The sequence below is a fragment of the Vombatus ursinus genome, unplaced genomic scaffold (genome assembly GCF_900497805.2).
Source record: "Vombatus ursinus unplaced genomic scaffold, bare-nosed wombat genome assembly UNPS02014894.1, whole genome shotgun sequence".
NCBI lineage: Eukaryota > Metazoa > Chordata > Mammalia > Diprotodontia > Vombatidae > Vombatus > Vombatus ursinus.
This window is the reverse complement of record NW_020954672.1, coordinates 5,379,954-5,402,179: the sequence shown is the minus strand read 5'-3', so window position 1 is coordinate 5,402,179 and position 22,226 is coordinate 5,379,954.

The following is a 22,226-nucleotide window of genomic DNA, read 5'->3' as shown; positions in this document are numbered from 1 at the left end:
TGATCTGGAAAAGCAGATGGGGAAAGGGATATAGCAACTGAGCTGGCCCTGAAAGGAAGAGAATGAATTCAACAGGGAGAAAAAAATTACCGAATGAATAAAAGGCAAGAAGAACACTATTAAGTATCGTAGTTCAGCTCAAATTGACATTTTTAGGTACCCACTGTGTGCCAGACGCTGTATTTGATATTAGAATGCAAAGGCAGAAATGAGACAGTCTGTGTTCTTACAGAACTTACATTCTAATAGGTTCAATGATCAAATATACAGATGGCTCCAGGGAACTGATTCCTAAGAACTGATTGTTATATTTTCAGTATGAGAATTTATGCCTCAGAAATTTTACCCTTAAAAGTTGATTTATCATTTTGTTGATTATCTAGACCAAAGAAAGTCATAGATAAATATGAATAATGCAGTTTAAATGAGAAATTTGTCATGTGTACATCTTTGAAGAACTGATTATTAAACATTTACTAGCACATTGTGAATAGCTCCCAAATTTATCTCTCCTTATCTCTAGTCATGTATCGCCTACTTCATGCCAGACATCTTCCATCTCCTAGATAGCCCATAGATGTCTCAAATTCAACATTTCCAGAATGCAACTCATTATCATCCTTCCAAAACCTTCTCATTCACCAAGCTTCTTTATTTCTGTCAAGGGTACCTACCATCATACTTCTAGGCACACAGATTTTCAAACTCTGAGTCATCCTTAATTATGCATATTTTATTTAAATGATTAAGTTCATATTTTTAAATATTTTAAAGGAAAATGGAGTTATTTAATATCTGAAGGACTATACTAAAGACTGGAAGGTGGTAAATATGACAGGTACTTGGAGGGCTAGTCCAATCCATGCCTAAACAAGAATCCTCTCTCTAAGAAAGGAATATGGTGCAATGGCAAGCTTGTTAGCTTTGGAGTCAGAAGAGCTGGATTCAAATTCTGTCTTTTCTACCTATCTTGTGACCTTAGATAAGTCTCTTAACCTATGTAAGCCTCAGTTTATTTATTTGTGAAATTAAACCATTAAAGAGGACTTGTGAAGTGTCTTCTAGCTCTAAATCCATACCTATGCCTTGCAAGTCCTCCAGCTTTTGCCTGAAAACAGTAAGAGAGAATCCATTACTTCTCAAGGCTACACATTCTACTTTGTTATAGATTTAATTTTAGGACAGGCTTCTGTATTCCTATTACTTCTAAGTGGAGTGGATAAGATAATTTCTTTGGAGAAAGTGGCCCATGGAATGAGTTTCAATGGATACATAGGCTTTCTAAAGGCAGAGAGAAAGGAGGCACCCAACTGAGTAAAAGAAGGTGGAGAAAAAGAGGCATATTCAGGGAAAAGCAAGTTGTTTAGTTTAATTGTCATGGAGGATCAGTACATGAGAAAAGAAATTATGGGAAATGAGCCTGAGAGGAAGATTGGGCCAGAGCATGGAAGACCTTGAATGTCATGAAAACCATCTGGACTTTATTCTGTAGGTAATGGGAAGCCATTGAAGGTTTGCAAGTAGGGAAGTGGTATGTGTATATTTACTATTATACAATAACTATGCTAAGGGAATTCATGCTTCTTTAAAAAGGAATAAATGCTCTCCTTTCTTTGTATTTTCATTAAGCTAAGTATAAGTATAGCTTTTTAAAATATCCTTGATACTTTCTCTTAAATAATTGATGGCATAATTTTATTTCCTATTCCTAGATGGCCCTACGCCCAACACTGAGTGCATTTGAATCCTCCCTCAAACTAATCCTAGAAAAAGAAATGCTGGGAAAAGTCATTTGCTGTCATACATGTCATATCTGAAATAGCCCAGAAAGGAGCCATTAAGCCAACAGCTCTCCATCACAGAACTGTACTGGGGTCACAGCTGTCTTTCATCCATTAGAGATAATTTTAGGTCTTGTTTCTAGCACCTTATGTGGATTGTAAGGGGTAGGAAGCGGCAGGATTTTAAAAGATATATTGTGATGCATAACTTTGTCAAGATGTTATACATCTTTTAAGTTCCCTTAAGAAATGGGTAAGACTTGAGGTCAAATATTTTATATGGCCTAGATAATCAGCCCAGTATGGCATTCACATAAACAGCTACGAAGGGGCAAGGGTGTGGCCATTACAGTTCTTCGTTCCCTTCATCTGTTTTGTTTTTTTTTTACTTGTTATGCCTTTACTCTCTTTACATCCTTTACATTTTTTGTGGGCTGCCTGAATCCTTTTGTACCTATGTTGTGCAGGCCTGAACAAAAGTTACCTTGCTTGAAGGTCTAGGCTCAAGCAAGCAAGAAGGAGGGATTAGCAAAAGAGTGAAGATAACACCAAAGCCTTTGTTGTTGCTCTGTGCAGTTCAAGGACTGACCTTGTCAAAGTCCATTCTGTACTGTCTCTCCAGCAGGGCTGTTTTTCCATGGAGATACTTCGTGGGGTCATAGATCATAAGGATTTTAAACCATAAACACCTCGACTGCCCCTATCAGGGCCTGCATTGGGAAAACCTTCCTCCATCTTCTGGTATGTGTATTTCTTTGTTGACTTCAAAAGTGATGCCAGTCCAATCCTTCTTAGGTTTCTTCTGATTCTTACATTTCAAAGTCAAATTTTCTGTTAGGTCTGGTCTTTTCCTCAAGAAAGTCTGAAAATCCTCTAATTCATTAAAGGACATACATGCACTTTTGCTGTGTCAGGTGGGTCCTGGGAGGGAACCATTCCTTCCTGATGTAGGATTCTGTTTGCATCCTCCATGTTTTTAGGGACACATTCCCAAACCAAGTTCCTTGAGAATAGCACCAGATGCTTTCATATCAGATGCTTTCTTCAATCGGTCTTCAAAAGTAGAACAGGTCCTGGGGCTGGGCTCCGCTCCTGCTCTCTGTTTCTGTTGCTCAGCTTCAGCTCCTTGACTCTTGTACTGCTCTGAAGTCCACAACTTCAACAGCTTCAGGGCAAATCAGTTTGCAGTCTTCTTTTCTTCTTCATTCCCCTACTCTTCTTCTCCAGGGCCAACTCTCAACAGAATTCTGCCCCTTTCTGCACCGCTATATATACTGCTGACTCCTGCAGCAATGCAGGCAATGCACATGCCTTGGCCAGGCTTCCCCTACACGCACCTTGGCCACAGGTGTACTTCTACCCTCTTGCCTTTGTGCTGCGCGTGAGGTTTGTGGCAAGTGCCCTGGTCCTTCCCACGTGTTTCTGCCTGCCTGTGTAGGTAAGTTCAGCTCTTCAAACCCTGGGGGAATACCCCAGTCCTGGTTATTTTTGGATGGACAAACATACAGGCTGGGGGTGGGAATGGCTCTGGTCCTAATTAAAAAAGAATTCTTAGTGGCAGCTAGGTGGTCCAGTGGATAGTACTCAGGACTTGGGAGTCAGGAGGAACAGAATTCAAATCCAATCTCAGACCAGATACTTGACACTTACTGTGTGACCCTGAGCAAGCCACTTAACCCCGATTGCCTCACCGAAAAGAAAAAAAAATTTCTTAACTTGTATTCTGAGTTATTTTAAATATTTACACATCAATATCTGTATTTCAATATAATTAAAATCATGTGTATTTTATTTTATGCATTTCAAATATTCAGATATGGTATCTCAATACAAAAAAAAATTAGGAACTTAGGGTGTGTGGTGGTGTTGAAGTTTAGGGATGCTAGACCCCAAAATCATGACAGGCAGGTCCTGCCCAAATTAATTCGACCCAAGCCTTCCTTAGGCAAATAAAAGATATATTAAAGATCCACCATATTGGCCAGACTCTTAAGGAATCTAAGCATCTGTGTCACTAATACAAGTGGGCCAGATTTTAAGAATCTGAGCTGTTCCCTTCATCTTGACAACAAAGGAAATGTAGACACAAAGAACTGGATTTCAGTGAGACAAGCCCTGAGAAGAGAATTTTTCGGTTGTTCAGTCGTGTCTGACTCTTCATGACCCCATTTGAGGTTTTCTTGGCAAAGTCACTAGAGTGGTTTGCCATTTCCTTCTCCAGATCATTTTGCAGATGAGGAAACTGAGGGAAACTGGGTTAAGTGACTTGCCAAGAGTCATACAGCTAGTAAGTGTCTGAGGCCAGATTTGAACTCAGGAAGATGAGTCTTCCTGCTTTGAGCACTGACACTCTGTCCACAGTGCCCCTTAGCTAGGAAGAGATAGAATACACAATTTGGCAGTTAGTAGTAGGGCTTGGCTCTCAGGCCTCATGGGAGGTCTCATAACGCAATGAAAAAAGCACACAAGATTTGGAGTCAAAGGATCTGGATTCAAACCTTATCTCTGCTCCTTAATACCTCTGTGACCTGGAGATATCAGTTAACCTCTCTGAGCCTCAGTTTCCAAATATGAAAAAAGAAATAAAATGGATAACACTTTAAGGTTTGCCAAATGCTTTGTGTGTATGTGTGTGTATACATATATATGTATATGTGTATATGTATATAATTTATATATTTATTATGACTTATATTTACATTTAATTTATATTTTACATGTTATTTATATTTATATGTAATTTGAGACTAACAACAACTATGAGGGGTAGGTTCTATTATTATTCCCATTTTACAGATGAGGAAACTGAGACTGAGGGAAGTGAAGGCATTCATCCAGGACCACGCAATTAATAAGTGTAAGAGACAAGATTGAAACTCAGGTCTATCCTGACCCCATGTTTAGTACTCTAAACAGATGGTATCAAACTCAAACAGAAGTGGGGGTGGGGTGGGGGTGAAGAAGAAGGTGTTAAACTGTACAAAAGGAAATTAACTTAGAAAACCACAGTATTAACATTACCTATGTTTTATTACATTTTAAAATTTATTTTGTTTAATATATCACAATCATTTTAATTTGGTTCAAGTGTCATGTATACATTTTTTACTCTTTTGCTGTAAGTCACTTACCCATCTAAAGTGCTAACTGTGGAGTCAGTGAACCTGTATTCAAATCTTGCCTCTAAAACGTATTAGTCGTATGATCTTAGTTAAGCTAATAACCTTCCTGGACCTTTTCCTCATATGTAAAATGAGCCCCTCTGAGGAAGCTTCCAACTTCAGATCTATGATCTTATTATCTTATGGCAAGATAACCATTGAGGTCCTTTCAAGCACCAGATCCTAAAACATCAACATCCAAAGTTAGGGATTTAGCCCAAATATCCTAAATTTTCCTGACATTCCAACATAGTTCAGTCCACCAGCTATATCAGCTATCTCTATATGCTTATTCACTAAAGCTCATTTGCCATTCTTCTAACCATTCATCCTATCTCATGAGTTCTTCCTACAGGTAATCTCCTACAGCTTTTGTGTTTCTACCTGGAGGAACATTATGTTTCACGTATACAGGGAGCTGCCACTACTGGAATTCTACAAATTCCACAAATGTTCAATAAGACCTATCCCAGCATTAATCCTTGGTGGACTCCACTGTATCTACCTTATCCAGAGAAGTGCCCTTTTTTCCCCACTGCCTTTACACGAGGGTTGGGAAAGTGAGCCACCAGGCTAACTGCCTCTCTGAATACTAGTTCTGTGCCCCATTGTTACATATCCTAAATTTTGCATGATAGCACTGTGCTTTCATTTTCATTTTGGTAGAAGCAAGCAAACAGAGAGCTTAACACTGTGCTTCTTAACCTGAGGAGGAAGGTGGCACTGCTTTAGATTTGTAAAAGTTCTTCCCAAACTCCACAAATCTGCAAAGATCAGGTCGAGACTGTATCTGTTAATTGTAAATGCTATTTCTGACAGATGTTCGATATGTAATAATGATCTGCTGCTTTGACTAATCCAGCCAAATCAACAGCTTTAGACAGAATCCAAAGGCCAGTTCAGGGCATGCAGCCAACATCTATTCCAGGGGATTTGAACAATATAAATCTTCAAACACAAAAAGACAAATGTGCATCATCAAACTACGTCCAATAACCAAGCAGAGCATAACTCCAAAAACAAAGTGGGAAGAGCCAAACGGAAAACAAAAACAAAGCAAAAATATGGCCAGTATTCCAGCCCGTGGGTTAAATATTTACCAGTTTGTGGACCATCTGAGCTATTTCCTTTAATCAACCATGCACATGGCACTTTTATTCTCCAGGGACATTATTGCCATGACAACTTTATCAGACTAAGCAGTGAAACACAACACTTGGGGCGATCTCAATTTGGGCATGGTTTGAAATATTATTTATGTTATTCTTTTATCAGCATCCTTGGTGTGCCCAACAGAGATGAAGAAATGCAAAAAAAAATGACTATTAAAATCACAATAAAAAATGTAAAAACTTTACAAAGAGAAAGGAATAAGCCATTAGGCTGAAAAATGGGCAATCAAAGGAGCGATTGCGCTCGGCAGATGGAAAAGCAGCAGGTGCCATGGTGTGATGGGACCTTGCTTCCCATCATGCATGCTCTACAATGATGCAGGCTGACAGGGAAGGGAATTAATGTGTCGGAGCAGGTACTTTCTGTCCATTAGCTAATTCCCAATACATCCTCACAGACTGCTACCCGTGGCTCTTTGATAAAATGACTAACAATACATGGTTCTAAAAGTTGTATGGGGAAAGGACAGCTGTGTATGACCCTCCTGTCACTGCCTCAGATTAACAGAGTGTAAGTGACCAAGTAAACATTTCTCCACCCCAAACGGGGACTTGAGATTTCAGGCCATGAATAAATTATCTGAATACAAATGTTGTGAATGCATTAAGGTGATTCATGGCTATGGGTTCTACCATGGGAGTGGGGTTGGTGAGGGGGAGAGAGGTGAGGGTGGGAGCACTGATGAATATAATTCTCAAGATCAAATTAGCTCCCAGACAAATGGGAGCCATGTGTTGGCTGTGGGCATACACTCATCTCTCTGCTCTCATGGAGCATACCCCAAATTATGTAGATACAACCAGAATTGACCGGTCAGTTTAGACAAACGATACACATTATGCATTGTAAAAGGCATGGCTCTGGGGCTTTGTCTTGTATCTGGCTAATGTCTTTCATTTAAAAAAATATAAAATAAAATGAAATTGTTTATGCTCCAACCCAGTTTTAGAGTTCACAAAGTGAGCCTGTGAAACCTCAAAACCAGAAAGTAATATAATCAAAGTTTGAAACAGACCAGATCAGAAGAAAAGCAGTATGATGTAAGTGGAATAAGCACAAAATAAGGAGTCAGGAGGCTACCACTGCTGAACTGTGCAACGTTGGCAAATCACCTAACTTCTTTTAGTATCAGTTCTGTTATTTACAAAATAAGAGAACTAGACTAAATGCTCTCAAAGGTACCTTCTGTTCTTAGGCGTCTATAAATGACTATTTGCAGATTGTTGCTTCAGAACCAGTTGGGTTGCTACATGATTGATTTGCTTTGGCTATTGAGGGGGTAAACATAAGTAGGCTCAAAAACGGTTGGTCCAGTCACCCCAGTCATCTTAATGAATGAATTGGATAGTAGGACCTCTCCACACTCATACATTCTAAACATAATCAGATTGGAAATGGCTATTTGTGACTTAGAGTTACCAAAATTCTGAAATAAAGATCATAGTAAGAAGCTAAGCCTTCACATAAAATCCAAACAGGATCTAATGGGTTAGCAAATTCTCCACCATTTCTCTTTCCCTATGTGTCTTCTAAAACTCTATTACTCGCTACTCCCAGATTCCCAAAGGTTCCTCCTTAAGAAAAAAAAAATATTGTGCCAAGCTTGGTCATTATAGTTACACAGTCATTAAATTAATACAGTGTTCCATTTCTTTTTGTGTTATTCTTTTCATTTACATAACTGCAGCTATTATGTAGGTTGTTTTCCAGGTTCTGCTTACTTCATTTTCTATCAGTTCATATATCATCTTATACTTCTCTCTATCCTTCATATTCATATTTCTTATGGTACAATAGCATTATAGCATTACTGAATGCTGTGTACAGCTAGGTCCCAATGAATGCAAATAATGAATCCCCATTAATTGGTCACTGGTAACATTATTTGAATTAGCATTATACATGTCCTTTGGCTTAGAACCAATTACCATATTTTACATGATTTTAACTTAGAATAAGGTGAATAAGAATACTTCTGGTCACTTTGTAGAATTCATTATTTGTACTTTTAGGGCCCAGGCTATAATTATAATGACTACTTAACTATACTGACCAAACTTGGCCACGAGAAAGAAAAGAGAAACAGTTGGGTGGGGGAAGTAGAGGTGGGGGAAAAGAGAGAGGACAGATCTTCATTTGAAAAAAAATTAATTTAAAGAAAAGGAAGAATTGAGAAAATGAACATCCCTCCCTTCTTAGCAGAGTTAAAGGAGTATGGGCCCAGAGTATTACATACACTGTTGGCCCTTGTTAATGTGTTAATTAGTTTTACGAACCTTTTTCTCTCTACATTTTAAGAAATTCTTTATTACAAATGTTGGTTCTCTGGCTAAGCAAGGAGAGGGGGGAATGTATTTGGAAATGAAGGAAATAAAAAATGCCAAGAAAAATAATTTTTACGTATGTGTCCAAAGACTTGTAAACAGGCAAGTAATGACTCTTCAACTTTAAATCAATTGCAGAAAGGAATTTGGGATAGAGAAAGTATTCTGGAGGCACTATATTGGTCCCAGCCAGAATAGAATGAATGTCTTTTCAGGGCACCCCCTAGACTTGACACTTCTGGGGATTTCAAAATGAACTAGGGTGCCATGTTTCTCTTCAGGTGGATTAGATGGGGGTTGTGTTTGGGAGTATAGGACTTGTAAGATGACTAAGAACTTTACCATTTGTTGTTTCATTGCAGAACGACTATCACATTATAACTCCCTAATAAATCTTTAATGACAGATCTACATATAAAATTGATTAGTTTGACCATAGCTGTGGTCATATTTTCAAACTAAATTTTAAAATTAAAAAAAAATACTAGTAGCCCCTTTGATCATAAAGGTTATCTATAAATACATCAACTTCACCACTGGCTTCAGTCACAAAACTGAGGGGTTGAACACCCCTTAGGAATGTCCCCTCTCACTTCAATTACAGGATCAGGGCCACACAAGCAGATGCAAATAGTTGGATCCCTCACAATCTGGCCCCTTTTTACTAGAGACTCCATGAAGCACTTTGTGCTCCAAATGCAGGTGGTTTCTCTGAAACCTCCTGACATTCTGGTAACTTAACTTTCTTTCAGTTTATCCTCTTGTCAAATGCAAAGAAAGAAAATGTTCTGAGGTTGAAATTGATGAACTTGTGCATCTGTCTGAGACTCTGCTAAAATTGACAGAATCTGACTGATGAAAGCATCCAATTTGTCAATTTCACCAAAGAATTTTTTTTAAATATGCAATTAACACAGGCCTGTGTTCTACAAGCAGGATCAGTGGAGATAGATAGATAGATAGATAGATACACATATACATATACATATACACATATATATTAGCTACATGTTTTTTATTTTAAAAATATTTTCTTATTTTTACAATTCTTAAAATAATCTTTGTGTTATAGACACAGACTATGATTAACTCCTTAAATCCCTAAGAAAGAAAGAAAAAAAGAAAGAAAGAAGAAAGACAGAAAGAAGAAAGAAGGTTCAAGTTATATTTGATTCAACTGATCAGTTGTTTAGATAAAATGACCTGTCCATTCAGTCCCAATGTTTGATTTCATTGTGAATGTACATGCAGCCTAAATCTTGCTGTTACAATGGATCTATGCATATAAATCAGTTTAATTGTTTTTACTAGTCAAAAAAAAGTCAAGTTGGTGAAAAAATGCTCACTCAGGGACTGTAGGAAAACAAGTATTTTATGGCACTATTGGTAGACCTGTGAATTGGCACAGCCATTCTAGATATCAATTTGAAATTCTGCCCCTAAAGTCACCAAACTGTGCATACCCTGTGACTCAGGAATATCAATACTAGGATTATAGAAATTAAAGTAAATAAGAAAAGGATCCATATATCCAAAAATATTTGTTGATGTTCTTTTTTTAATGGCAAAGAACTAGAAACTGTGTGTGCCCATCAGTTAGGGGATATCTGAGCAATTATTATACAACATGTAATGGAATACATTATTCTATTCTGTTGTGCCATAAGAAATGACAAAAGCCCCAATGCCACCATAGTCCATGTAAGTACAACCATTTTCAACCCGAAGCCTGAGCATGTTACTTTGTACAATGCTGAAAGTGTGTGATGTTGTTCAGTTGTTCCAGTCATATCCACCTCTTCATTCCCCTGCTTGGGGTTTTCTTGGCAAAAATACTGGAGTGGTTTGCTGTTTCCTTCTCCAGCTCATTTTCCAGATGAGGAAACTGAGGCAAACAGGGTTAAGGGACTTGCCCAGGGTCACATAGCTACTGAATGTCTGAGGCCAGATTTGAACTCAAGAAGATGAGTCTTCGTGACTCCAGGCCCAGCGCTCTGTCCTATGTACCACCTACCTGCCCAGCACATGATGAAAGTACCTAAATCAATGATTGAGTGACCTTCCCAAAGTGTAACGCTGGGACTCTGTTTTGTTTTTCTTAAGTCCAAATCCTATGATTTTAGGAGTAGGATTGGTGGATGGAGATGTAGTGGACTGTGGGCAGTCATTTATAAAACACCAACTATATGAGGCTTTCCCTAATCCCCTCAGTCATAATTGAACTCTACTTTCTTCAAACTCTCATACCATAACTGTGTGCACAATTAACTTTAATACAAAATAAAGCTGATATTATAGTCATCACTGGATTATAAGCCCTTTGAGGGCAGTGACCATGGCTTTTTCACATTCATATATTCCTCTCTACCTACCAATACACAGTGCCTTGCACATAATAAGTTACTCAACCTTGCACATAATAGGTTCTCAAACATATTTCTTTTTATTTTATTTTTTGTTTTTGTTTTTTATTTATTTTTAGTTCTCAACATTCACTTCCACAATATTTTGAGTTTCAAATTTTCTCCCAATCGCACCCCTACCTCCACCCCAGGAATTTATTCTGAATACCACTTCCCCTAATGTGCCCTCCCTTCTATCAACACCAACCCCTTCTCTTACCCCCTTCCACTTCTATTTTCCTGTAGGGCAGGATACATTTCTATACCCCATTGCCTTTATATCTTATTTCCCAGTTGCATGTGAAAACAATTTCTTTTAACATTTGTTTTTAAAACTTTGGGTTCCAAATTTTCTCCCTTCCTCCCTCCCCACCCACCCTCATTGAGAAGGCAAGCAACTAAAAACAGGTTATACATGTGTACTCACGCAAAACACTTCCATAGTAGTCTTGTTGTGAAAAACTAACTATATTTCCCTTCATCCTATCCCGCCCCCCCATTTATTCTATTCTTTCTTTTGACCCTGTTCCTCCTCAGAAGTGTTTGCTTCTGATTACACCCTCCTCCAACCTACCCTCTCCTTTATCATCTCCCCACTCTTATCCCCTTCCCTCCTATTTTTCTGTAGGATAAGATAGATTTCCATACCCAATTGAGTATGTATGTTATTCCATCCTTAAGCCAAATCAGGTGAGAATAAGATTTACTCTTTCCCTCTCACCTTCTACCACTTCCCCTCCATTGTAAAAGCCTTTTCTTCTCTGTTTTATTTGAGATAATTTACCCCATTCTACCTCTTCCTTTCTCTTTCTCCCAGTATATTTCTCTCTCACCCCTTAATTTTATTCTCCAGACATTATCCCTTCATCTTCAACTAACCCTGTGCCCTCTATCTATCTATCTATCTATCTATCTATCTATACACACACACACACACACACACACACACACACACACACACATATAATTTTTTCCCTCCCACTACCCTAATACTGAAAAAGATCTCATGAATTATAAATATCATCTTTCCATACAGGAATGTAAACAGTTCAACCTTAGTAAGTCACTTATGATTTCTTTTTCCTGTTTACCTTTTCATGTTTCTCTTGAGTCTTGTATTTGAAAGTCAAATTTTCTACTCAGCTCTGGTCTTTTCATCAAGAATGCTTGAAAGTCCTCTATTTCATGGAATATCCATATTTTCCCTTGAAGAATTATACTCAGTTTTGTTTGGTAGGCGATTCTTGGTTTTAATCCTATCTCCTTTGACCTCCAGAATATCATATTCCAAAGCCCTCTGTTCCCTTAATGTTGAAGCTGCTAAATCTTGTGTTATCCTGATTGTGTTTCCACAATACTTGAATTGTTTCTTTCTGGCTACTTGCAATATTTTCTCCTTGACCTGGGAACTCTGGAATTTGGCTATAATATTTCTAGGAGTTTTCCTTTGGGGATCTCTTTCAGCAGGTGATCGATGGATTCTTTCAATTTCTATTTTACCCTCTGGTTCTAGAATATCAAGGCAGTTTTCCTTAATAATTTCTTGAAAGATGATGTCTAGGCTCTTTTTGGATCATGGCTTTCAGGTAGTCCAATAATTTTTAAACCTTGCACCTATTTTCCAGGTGAGTTGTTTTCCAATGAGATATTTCACATTGTTTTCTATTTTTTCATTCTTTTGGTTTTGTTTTGCAGTGTCTTGATTTCTATTAAAGTTGTTTGCTCTATTTGCTCCATTCTAATTTTTAAGGAAGTATTTTCTTCAGTGAGCTTTTGGACTTCTTTTTCCATTTAGCCAATTCTGCTTTCTAAGGTATTCTTCTCCTCATTGGCTTTTTGGACTTCTTTTGCCATTTGGGTTAGGCTATTTTTAAGGTGTTATTTTCTTCAGTATTTTTTTGAATCTCCTTTAGCAAGTTGTTGACTTGTTTTTCATGATTTTCTTGCATCACTCTTATTTCTCTTCCCAGTTGTTCCTCTACTTCTCTTAGTTGCTTCCCAAAATCCTTTTTGAGCTCTTCCATGGCCTCAGATGGACTCATATTTTTTTTTTTGGAGGCTTTAGCAGATGTAGGAGTTTTGACCTTGTTGTCTTCTTCTGGTTGTATGTTTTGATCTTCTTTGTCACCAAAGAAAGATACTATGGTCTGACTTTTTTTGTGTGTGCAGTTTGCTCATGATCTCAGCCAATTACTTGAGTTATAACCTCTTTGTTAAGATAGGGGTCTGCTTTCAGTGTGGAGAATGTACTGTCCCAAGCTTCAGAGGTTTTGTGCAGCTGTTTTCAAAGATACTTCTAGGGAGCTGTAAATTTTAAGTTCTTCTAAGGTGGTATGATCAAGGACGAGGTGTTTACTCCTTTCCTGGACTGTACTCTGGTTTATGAGTGACCACAAGCACTGTTTTCTGCCTTGGAACTGTAAGGAGGATTCCCTCTCCACTGCCACCACAAGCTCCACCCCACCAGCACTCATCCTTACCCCAAGACCACCATCCAGAACTGTGACCCAGATCCAACTATGGGCAAAGCAAGAGAATCCTGCACCAGCAAAGAGATCCCTGCAATCCCCCTCTGATCAGCCACTAGATTCCCCTCAGTCTATGGGCCAAGAGCTCTGGAAGCAGCTTCTGCCCCAGGATTGTGCTAGGACTGAGGCTGAGACCAAGTTTCTCTCTCACCTCTGTCACAGATCTTTCCTACTGACCTTCTAAGTTGTCTTTGGCATTTGTGGGTTGAGAAGTCTGGAAACCTCCACAGCTGCCTGTGATTTAGTCCCCTAAGGCCTGCTCCAGGTTTGCTGGGGGTCCTGTCTTTGCTTGTGTGGCCCACACTGAACTGTGCTCTGCTTCCATCTTGGTACAACAGACCTTTCCAATCAACCATTCAGGTTGTCTTAGGCTGGAAATTTGCTTTGCTCTGTCTTTATGTGGGTTCTGCTGCTCTAGAATTTGTTTAGAGCCATTTTTAAAGGTATTTGGAGGGGTTTGGGGGAGAGCTCAAGCAAGTCACTGCTTTAACTCTGCCATCTTTGCTCCCTCAAATATATTTCTTAAAAATTTATGAATGAGAGAGAGGCGGAGCCAAGATGGCAGAGTAAAAGCAGTGACTTGTTTGAGCTGTCCCCCGAACCCCTCCAAATACCTGTAAAAAATAGCTCTAAAGAAATTCTAAAGCAGCAGAACTCACAAAAAGACAGAGGGCAACAAATTTCCAGCCCAAGACAACCTGGATGGTTGATGGGAAAGCTATATCACACCAGGAGGGGAAAAAAACACAGTTTGGCATGAGCACGCAGGCAAAACAGGCCTAACTGAACCTGGAGCAGCCCTCAGAGGACTGAATCATGGGTAGCTGTGGTGGTTTCCAGACTTCTCAACCCACAAACACCAAAGACAACTTAGAAGGTCAGTAGGAAAAGTCTGTGACTGCATCGAGAGAGAAGTTGGATCCCAGCCCTAGTCCCCACATGTGGCCCTAGGGTAATGGCTGCTTCTGGAACTTCCAGCCCACAGACTGAAGGGGAATCAAGTGTCTGATCAGAGGGGGATTGCAGGGATCTCTTTGCTGGTGCAGGATTCTCTTGCTTTGCCTGCGCTTGGATCTGGGTCTCAGTTCTGACTGGCGATCCTGGGGCGAAGAGGAGTGCTTGTGTGGTGGAGCTTGTAGTGGTGGTGGAAAGGAAATCCTTCTCACAGTTCCAAAGCAGAAAACAGTGTTTGTGGTCACTCACACACCAGAGTAAAGGAGTAAACACCTCACCCTTGATCATACCACCTTAGAAGAACTTAAAATTTACAGCTCCCTAGAAGTATCTCTGAAAACAGCTGCACAAAACATCTGAAGCTTGGGACAGTACATTCTCCACCTTGGAAGCAGACCCCTACTTTAACAAAGAGTTTATAACTCAAATAATTGGCTGAGATCATGAGCAAACTGCGCAGGAGAAAAAAAAAGCCAGACCACAGAATCTTTCTTTGGTGACAAAGAAGATCATAACATACAACCAGAAGAAGACAACAAAGTCAAAGCTCCTACATCCAAAGCCTCTAAAAAACAAATGAGTCCATCTGAGGCCATGGAAGAGCTCAAAAAGGATTTTGAGAAGCAATTAAGAGAAGTAGAGGAACAACTGGGAAGAGAAATAAGAGTGATGCAAGAAAATCATGAAAAACAAGTCAACAACTTGCTAAAGGAGATTCAAAAAAATACTGAAGAAAATAACACCTTAAAAATAGCCTAACCCAAATGGCAAAAGAAGTCCAAAAAGCCAATGAGGAGAAGAATACCTTAGAAAGCAGAATTGGCTAAATGGAAAAAGAAGTCCAAAAGCTCACTGAAGAAAATACTTCCTTAAAAATTAGAATGGAGCAAATAGAGCAAACAACTTTAATAGAAATCAAGACACTGCAAAACAAAACCAAAAGAATGAAAAAATAGAAAACAATGTGAAATATCTCATTGGAAAAACAACTCACCTGGAAAATAGGTGCAAGGTTTAAAAATTATTGGACTACCTGAAAGCCATGATCCAAAAAGAGCCTAGACATCATCTTTCAAGAAATTATTAAGGAAAACTGCCTTGATATTCTAGAACCAGAGGGTAAAATAGAAATTGAAAGAATCCATCGATCACCTGCTGAAAGAGATCCCCAAAGGAAAACTCCTAGAAATATTATAGCCAAATTCCAGAGTTCCCAGGTCAAGGAGAAAATATTGCAAGTAGCCAGAAAGAAACAATTCAAGTATTGTGGAAACACAATCAGGATAACACAAGATTTAGCAGCTTCAACATTAAGGGAACAGAGGGCTTTGGAATATGATATTCTGGAGGTCAAAGGAGATAGGATTAAAACCAAGAATCGCCTACCAAACAAAACTGAGTATAATTCTTCAAGGGAAAATATGGATATTCCATGAAATAGAGGACTTTCAAGCATTCTTGATGAAAGGACCAGAGCTGAATAGAAAATTTGACTTTCAAATACAAGACTCAAGAGAAACATGAAAAGGTAAACAGGAAAGAGAAATCATAAGGGACTTATTGAGGATGAACTGTTTACAATCCTGCATGGAAAGATTTTTGTAACTCCTGAGATCTTCGTCAGTATTAGGGTAGTTGGAGGGGGAAATTTATATGTATGTATATAGATAGATAGATAGAGGGCACAGGGTGAGTTGAAGATGAAGGGGTGATATCTGGAGAATAAAATTAAGGGGTGAGAGAGGATTATACTGGGAGAATGAGAAAGGGAGAGTTAGAATGGGGTAAATTATCTCACATTAAACAGACAAGAAAAGGCTTTTACAGTGGAGGGTGGCACAGTCGATAGGGTACTGGCCCTGAAGTCAGGAGGACCAGAGTTCAAATCTGGCCTCAGACTAAACACTTGACACTTACTAGCTGTGTGACCCCGGGCAAGTCACTTAACCCCAATTGCCTTAAAAAAAAAAGAGCATCAATACAGTGGAGGGTAAATGGGGGAAGGTGAGAGGGAATGAGTGAATCTTATTCTCCCTGAATTTTGCTTAAGGAAGGAATAACATACACACTCAATTGGAAATTTATCTTATCCTACACAAAAATGGGGGGGGGGAAGGGGATAAGAGAGCAAGGAGATGATAAAGGGGAGAGCATATTGGGGGAGGGGGTAATCAGAAGCAAACACTTCTAAGGGGGAACAGGGTCAAAAGAGAGAATAGAATAAATGGGGGGAGGGATAGGATGAAGGGAAATATAGTTAATTTTTCACAACATGACTACTATGGAAGTGTTTTGCATGGCTATACACGTATAACCTGTACCAAGTTGCTTACCTTCTAAATGGGGGGGGGGGGGGAGGGAGGAAGGGAGAAAATTTGGAACCCAAAGTTTTAAAAACAAATGTTAAAAGAAATTGTTTTCACATGCAACTGAGAAATAAAATATACAGGCAGTGGGGTATAGAAATGTATCCTGCCCTACAGGAAAATAGAAGGGGAAGGGGATAAGAGACGGGGGGAGAGTTAGAAGGGAGGGTAGATTAGGGGAAGGAGTATTCAGAATGCATGTCATCTTGCAGTGGGGGGAGGGACAAGATGGGGAGAAAATTTAGAACTCAAAATCTTGTGGAAGTCAATGTTGAAAACTAAAAATAAATAAATTAATTTTTAAAAAAAATTATGAATTATAGGGTGTTTGTGGGTGTGTGTGTATGTATGTGTGTGTGTGTGTGTTTGGCAACGACGTTCTGGCACTCTAAGCATGTGCACAAAAGATGGCACACAGCTTAATTTTTAGTGACAGGCAAACTTTTTACTACTCTCTTACCAATATCTATCCAGACATTTCTGTCAACCGCTTCCCAGTGCCTACTCCATCCTACTCCTAACTTCATAGGAGTTGTGACTCAAGAAAATGAAGAATAAGAACCTTATTATGTCACTTTAGGAAGGTCACCCAACCACTGATGTAAATACTTACATTGTATACTGTGTATTGTATTTGCATTGTGAAAGCAAACATGTTCAGGTTCAAGCTGCAGATGATATCTCCATAGAATATAATACTTCTCACCCTTGTACCTTTCTATACTCTGAATAAGTGTAGCATTTCATCATGCATAGTGCAATTTGTCTATTTTTAAAGGTATGATTCAAGAAACTTAGAGCCAAGACATTTATTTGTGACAGTTTTGCTTCTCTAAGATAATTCAGTTTAAAAGTAGCATTTGATAATCCATTATGCACCCTGTACATCCTTAGTCAAATTAATTATGCATGCCACTGATTTGCTCTTTAATATGAATGGCATATGATAGAATTGTTCTGCCTCTACAATTACTGTGACAAGGTGGAATTTGGGGAGTAGTGGTTTTCACCATTTTAGTCCCATTTGTCTCATCCTAATTTGCAATAAATGGCTGCTTGAATGTGCACAACAATTAACTCTCTCTTTTCAGGAGAAGAACTTTGCTTTCAACTTGTACTGTTATGACTTTTGCTTAGAATATACATTGCTTCTGGGATCTGCAGGTTGCAAGAGAGGGAAAACCAAGTCCTCTTTGAATTTTTTCCTTTAACTTCCATAACAGTACAATATCCTGGTTATCTTTCTTCTCTGGTTGCTCCATCATTGATTTCTTTACTGAATCCTCAGTCATTTTCAATTATTTAATTTGGGCATTATATGATTGGTTTTTCCTCTTTCTTCTTTTTAATCAAATTTATTAATGGTTTCTATTTTTATTGTGGCTTTTTTTTCAAAAAAAACCTTTTTTGTTTTCAATGTCTTGTTTAAGTGGGGTTTTTAATTTTGGTAATTTCTTCTTTAATTTTTACGATTTATATTGTGTTATTTAGTTGAACTTTTTTAAAAAAATGCATTGGTTGTCTAGTATTTTAGTTGCATTCACAATTCGTTGATCTGCTTTGTTTTCTCTTCATTGTTAATAAAAATGTTTAGACATATACATTTTACCCTAAAAACTGCTTTGTCTGTATTATAAACATTTTGTAATTTTATCTCATTACTGTCACTACCTTTAATGAAATTGTCTATCATCTCTGTGATTTGTTCTTTGACCCAAAAATGCTTTAGAATTGATTTACTTAGTCTCCAGATAATTTTAAAACTTTTTTTCATTGATACTTTATTTAAAGTACTTCTATTACAATATGATCAATAAAGGACAAATAAAATGTTTATGCTTTTCTTTATTTTTGAGGTTTTTATGTCATAAGACATGATAAATATTTATAGAAAATGTCATACACATCTGAAAATATGTATATTCCTTCTATTTCCATTCAATGATTACTAGAGTCTATTATATCTAATTTTTCTAAAATTCTATTAATGTCATTAACTTTTTTCCTTTTTACATTTTGGTTAGATTTCTTAAGACATAAACCTGAAATCTAACTGCTTTATTAGAGTATAGTCATTTTTGTAACCTTTACCTTATAACTCTATATTGCTTTTTTAAAAATTGTTGAATTGATTCATATCTCCACCAGGTGAGAATTAACATATACACTTACCCACATTCAGAAGACAATGTTCACCTCACCAATAGACTTTTCACATGAAAGCACACTTTACTCTATGACTCCTTCCTTTGATTGGCTAGTTACTTCCAGAGCCTCCATTTTAAGGAAAACACACAGGTCATCCATGTCTTCATTCCTCTCCAAGCTCCACTTCTGACTTTCTGAATTTTTTCTACTATGTCCCTGTGGAGGTACCTTCTCCACCCCACCCCTATCTCCCACTATTAAAAGTTCACTCTTTGAGAGCAGGGACTGCCTTTCTTTCAGCTTATATTTGTATTCCCAGTACTTAGCACTGTGCCTAGCACATAGTATGATAAATATATATATGGTGTGTTTGTACATATATATGCATATATGTGTGTGTGTATACACATTTCTCTTAAATTTTTGCTATCTATATTTGGATATATATGTTTATGTGTGTGTGTGTCTGTGTGTGTGTATCCATCTATATCCATATATAGGCATACCCAAAATCTAAGAGGAATTGGTATGAATTTTTAAGAAATACACAAAATGACAAAATAGAGAAATGATCTTGAAACCAGGAAGACCTGGATTCAAGGCTTGACTTTGACATATATCAGCTGTATGACCTTTGATGAGTTATTTAACCTTTGAGTGCTGTGGGCAACCCTCCAGAACTATAAATTATAGAGAAAGTACTTATTTGCATTGGTAGAGTAAGTTCCCTAATACATTTAAGCCAAGCAATTGATAAACAATTATTAAATGCTTACTATGTGCCAGGCACTATACTAAGTGCGAGAGATGCAAAAAGAAGCAAAAGACAATCTCTGCCTTTAAAGAACGTCTAGCCCCGATCCCTTTCCAGAAATAAGATTTATCTTCTAATAGATAAGTGGTCCATGAATATAAACAGGTTGATCTCAAAAGAACTATTGACAATTGTTTGGAAAAATCACAAATAAACTTCTTAAGGTTAGAGACTATCTTACTCTCTGTCACACAAAGAAGTTAGCATAGTACTTTACACATAGTAAATGCTCAGCAAACATTCACTAATATCAATTAAAACAGTGTAGAGAAGAAGTTGAAACTGTTAACCTTTGCACAGTGAGAACTAGATGAAAGGAAACCCAGACAGAAATGGTTCAATAATTCCAAGGAGAAAAGGAGGGCTAAGCATCAAACTTGGAATCAGAAGAGAAATAAATTTGGGTACCAGTTGTGTGAACTTAGACAAGTCAAAGAATTGTTCTGGGAGAGAAGGGAACTCAGAATCCAAGAACATAGAACTGAGCAACAATTTCTTCCACATTTAACCAAAATAAGTCTCAGTTTCATTATATGTAAAATGAAGTGTCAAGATGTTTAGAGACACCCTGTTTCCCAGAACTAAGGCCCAGCAAGCAGGCTGTGCCTTGAGCTTGGCATAACAACAGTCCTTTGCACTCTGGATGATCTCACCCTATGGCAAAGTATATTGTCTTGACCAGCACCAGGTGTTCACTGAGGGAATTTATGATTTTCATATTAATCAATGCTATTTAGATTTGTTGGAGCTCCCCCATTTCCCAGGGATCTGAGAGCCAGAAGCAGGTGACATGCTACAGACTAAAGCCATCCATCACTTTTCTTGACAGGCTCACAATCCTTGTTTCTTGTAACTGCCAAGTGAATCAAACTAGGTACTGCACTCCTGTTCCTACCATGTTAACTCTGGTTCTGTACCCCACTAAATAATCACAAGGCTCAACGACCCTCATGCAACTTAGACACTGTTCCCATGGGACTCAAGAACCCCAGTATTGTCCCAAGAAATGCCAACCATGGGAACTGCTATTCAAGACTTAAGAATGATTGTGTTGTGGTGCAGCTCCCTTGTGGTTTTTTATGTAAATAACCTCTTTGCCCCAGCATGTTAAGCTCTCATTCTGGGGAGGTGGGGGGTTGCTTGCAAGTGTTTTCCTCTCTTTGAAATTAATTAAACTTCTGTTTGATTCCTGACTCTCCTGTCTCTAGCCTGCTTTGTTTGTCTTTGACCAACCATTAGAGGATGGTTCTGGTCTGATTGACAGGGGATAGTAGGCAGCATGACCTAATAAATGGAGCCTTGAAATTAGGAATATCTAAGTTAAGGGTGCCCTCTGTCACATACTTTCCATGTGACCCTGAGCAAGTGATTTAACAGCTCAGAACCTCCAGGCAAGTCTCTAAGATTATAAACTGCAGAACAGTTTCAGATCCATATTGGTAGGTGTATTTTTCTAATTCATTTGGACCTCCCTAAACAATGGAATCACAAGTCCAAACGAAAAAAAAAATTCTTCTTCACAGAGCTGTTATAAGAAAAGTGATGTATAAACCATACAGTACTAACAGTAAGGAAGTAAACAAACATTTTTCATTACTGTGTGCCAAGCACTGTACTAAACTCTGGTAACACAACTACAAGCAAAAAGAAAGACAGTCCCTACTCTCAAGGAGTTCACATTCTAATGATGGAAGACAATACAAAAGGATAGGAGAATGAAGGTACCTGCCACAGCTGCATGGTTTTAAAGTCTGGAAGCCAGGAACAGAGCCAGAAAAGGAATTAAGACCAACTTGAATCCTTCCACAAAATGGAGGCTAAGGAGAAATTCACCCATAGAAGAAGGAGCCAGGTCTCATAGAGGGCCTGTCACATGCAACAAGTAGTTAGGCAGACTTCACTTGAAGACTTGCAATGAGAAGGAATCAACCACTCCTGAGGGAGCTTCTGCCTCTTTGGGAGAGTTATAATTACTAAGAAATTTTTCCTTCTGTCAAGTCTAAACCTGATGCTTTTCAACTTGGTTCTGCTCTTACAGACAAAACAAAATAGGTCAAACTCCCCGTTCTATTTGAAAGCTTTTAAGTTCTTGAAGTAAGCTATCATGTTTCCCCAAATCTCTTCTTCTCCAGGTTAAGCACTCCCAGTTCTTTCAACTAATCCTTACATGAAAGGAAATTTTTGTACCTGGAAGTTCCTAATATCAATGAAATCACAGGTTGAGCCCCTAACATTATCCTATAAAAAGATAACATTTTATAACTTCAATTCAAAATTTCAAATTATACATATCCAGTCTGGAAAAAAATGCTCAATTTAATAAAATCAGTCATAGCCATAAATTGAACACCAATTTATTTATTCAACAAATGTTTATTGAAGGCCTGTGATTTATGGGTGACCACTAAGGATCCGAGTGCTTTTGATTGAGTATCATCTTCAAGAATGCCCCCCAGGGACCACAAGATAGAATCATGGAGATACCTGGAAGGACACAGTGTTCTCTCCGTGAAATCAATATGCACATTTAATGATGCTGAGTTGAGGCAGGGGAAAGGATAAATGACCCATTGTT